We start from the raw sequence: 3,557 nt of genomic DNA, 5'->3' as shown, positions 1-3,557 counted from the left end.
TCTGGTCTGTTTTTGTGCCAATACCATGCTGTTTTTGTTATTATGGCTCTATAATAGAGTTTGAAGTCTGGTATTGTAATACCACCAGCATTGCTCTTTTTGCCTAGAATTGGCTATTCTAGGTCTTTTCTTGTTCCATATGAACCTTTGGATTGTATCTTCTATTTCAGTAAAGAATGTCTTTCTGAGGATTTTTAAAATTTCGATTATAGAATACTGAGGGCTGGGAGTGTGGCCTAGTGGTAGAGTGCTTGCCTAGCATGCATGAAGCCCTGAGTTTGATTCCTCAGTACCATATGTACAAAATAAGCCAGAAGTGGTGCTGTGACTCAACTGGTAAGAGTGCTAGCCTTGAAAACAGAGACGCTCAAGGACAGTGCCCAGGCCCTGAGTTCAAGCCTCAGGATTGACAAAAAAAAGAAAAGAAAAAGGCTCTGTCTCAGAGAGATGGGATGGTTTTATAATTCACTCAACTGTCAGTGGGTGAATGGAATACTTGAATATTGGTGTACATGTCTGTGTCTGTTTGCGCATGCTAATCCTAGAGCTTGAACACAGGGCCTGGGCTCTATTTCTTAGCATTTTTTTGCTCTACCACTTGAGCCATAGCTCCACTTTTGTCTTTTTCTGTGATTAATTAGTGATAAGAGTTTCATAGACATTCCTCCCCAGGCTGGCATCAAACTGTGATACTCAGGTTTCAGCCTCCTAAACAGCTTAGGACTACAGATGTTAGCCACCAGTGTGTGCTCAGCTAACTTGAATACATTTTTTTGTTGTGTTTTTTGGTTTTTGTCGGTAATGGGGCTTGAACTCTGAACGTAGGTGCTGTCCCTGAGGTCTTTAGCTCAAGGCTACTGCCCTAACCCTTGAGCCACATTGCCTCTTCTGGTTTTCTAGTGGTTAATTGGAGATAAGAATCTCAGGATCTTTGTGCCTGGGCCGGCTTTGAATCTCGATCCTCAGACCTCAGCCTCCAGAGTAGCTAGGATGACACGCCTGAGCCACTGCACCCGGCTTGAATACTTTTTATTAGCAGAATTAGGCAATGTTGGCCAGTTCTCTTCCACTTTTCATTTTTACTGAGTCAGTTGCTGAGTAACTCAGTGGTAGAAAGGAACAAGGATGGCATCATATTAATGCCATTCAGATGTTTAAATTTTTTTCAAGTTACCTATGTTCACAGTAAAAAATTTACTTATAATGGTCAAATTCTAGTAACTTTTTGCCTTATTGAAAGCAAGGGATTGGAAATTGGCATTTATTATGTAATTATCAGTCATTTGGTTTCTCAGTTTCTGAGTAGCAAACACAGATATTCCTAGGATTTGTTGACTGTTGACCCTGGGCACTTTTGCTCTTCTAAGTGAACAGTTTATGTGATAAACTTAGGAAGGACTGGGTTGATGAAATCAGAACAGTATTTTCAGCACATTTTTTCCAGTATTATACATTTCTAGAGGGTTTAAAATATTTTTTCTAGAGTTCAGGTATTTTCTCTAGGATTGAAAATTTAATCAATTTCTGGAAAGCAGTGTAATTATTTGCCAAGCCTCTTTCCTTCCTCTTCTCCTTCTTTCTGAGATAGGGCCTCACTGAGTAGCTCAGATTGACCTTGACCTCACAAAATAGTCAGCAGTGACCTTGATTTCTTGATTTTCCTGCCCCATCCTTCCTAATGCTGGGATGATAGGCATGTACTACTATGTCTCACTTACACTTATTTTTTCATAAAAGCATAACTTCATTGTTCAGCTCAAATATATGTATATTTTATTTTCCCAGTCCTGGGACTTGAACTCAGTGCCTGGGCACTGTCCCTGGGCTCTCTCAAGGCTAGTGCTCTACCACTTAAGCCACAGAACCATTTCGAGCTTTTTCTCTGTGTGTGGTACCGAGGAATCAAACCCAGTGCTTCATGCATGCTAGGCAAGCACTCTACCACTGTGCCCCACTCCCGGCCCAATATGTGTATTTTATGTTACAAAATAGGACTTTTGTATTTTATGTTTTTATTGTGGTACTGAGGTTTGAACTCAGCCTCACACTTGTTGGGTACTTTACCACATAAACAGCATCTTCACTTGGTTGTTGCTGTTGTTGTTGTTCCTGGGGCTTGAACTCTGGGCCTGGGTGCTGGCCCAACTCTGGGTCTAGGTGCTGGCTTTGATCTTTTCAGCTCAAGGCTCCCTACCACTTGGGCCACAGTGCTACTTCCGGTTTTCTGGTATTTAATTGGAGATAAGAGTCTTATAGACTTTAGTACCTGGGATGGCTTTGAACTGTCATCCTCAGATCTTTAGTCTCCTGAGTAGCTAGGATTACAGGTGTGAGTCACCAAGAGAAAGAAGCTCAGAGGGCTAGGTATGTGGTCTAGTGGTAGAGTGACTACCTAGCATGCATGTGAAGCCCTGAGTTGGGTACCTCAGTACCATATAAACAGAAAAAGCCTGAAATGAAGCTACAGCTCAGGTGATGGAGTGCTAGCCTTGAGCAAAAGAAGCATGGACAGTGCTCCGGCCCTGAGTTTAGGCTCTAGGACTGGTGGTGGCATCGGTGGCAGCGGTGAAAAAAGAAGAGGAAGAAGAAGAAGAAGAAGAAGAAGAAGAAGAAGAAGAAGGGGAGGAGGAGGAAGAAGCAGCAGCAGCAGCAGCAGCAGCAGCAGGAGGAAGAGGAGGCAGCAGCAGCAGCAGCAGCTCAGATGCCCAGGCCTTGAGTTCAAGTCCCACGTACAGCAATAAGTAAATAAATAAATAAATATTTATAAATATACTTCTGCCTGATCATTAACATATAATTTTATTTTTTAATCAGGGGAGTAGAAATAAAGTATTTAAGGGCTAGAAGTTTGGCCTAGTGGTAGAGTGCTTGCCTAGCATGCATGAAGACCTGGGTTCGATTCCTCAGTACCACATACATAGAAAAAGCCAGAAGTGGTGCTATGGCTCAAGGGGTAGAGCTCTAGCCTTAAGAAATTCCCAGGACTAAAAAAAAAAAAAAAAAGAAAAAAAGAAAGTATTTAATTAGATAATTACCATAAATAGGAAACATTTGGTAAAAATAAGCTTTAACTAGTTTAGTGATTTCAACATGGTTTATCAGGAATACATCACTTAAAATTTTACCCATAGATTTTCTCTAGTGTATGTTAGAAGTAGTCTCATTAATTTTGTAGCAGATGTATTTTAGCTTGTCTTTGTCTTTACTATTTCCTTAAACTGTCTCTCAAATCTTTCATTCTTATTAGGAGTTGATTATTATCCTATGAAGTGGGCATTGTTATCATGATGTGAGAGTAATGAGCCAATTAAAGTGCCCAAAGTGGCAGAACGACCAGAACAAGAGACAGAGCTCACCCATGTGTAATTGTGCCAAGTCACTGATTCTTCTGCCTGTGTTTATCCTTCACATGTATTTCTCTTCCAGCTTCCTAATTAGAGGAGTGATGTAGGAGTGCAAGGGACTTAAGAATGAGAAGCCTCAGGGCTGGGAGTTTGGCCTAGTGGCAGAGGGCTTGCCTAACATACAGGAAGACCCGGGTATAATCCCTAGATACC

The sequence above is a fragment of the Megascapheus bottae genome, chromosome 11 (genome assembly GCF_031878675.1).
Source record: "Megascapheus bottae isolate mThoBot1 chromosome 11, mThoBot2.hap1, whole genome shotgun sequence".
NCBI classification, from domain to species: domain Eukaryota; kingdom Metazoa; phylum Chordata; class Mammalia; order Rodentia; family Geomyidae; genus Megascapheus; species Megascapheus bottae.
The sequence above is the reverse complement of the archived record's forward strand: the minus strand, read 5'-3'. Positions refer to the sequence as shown.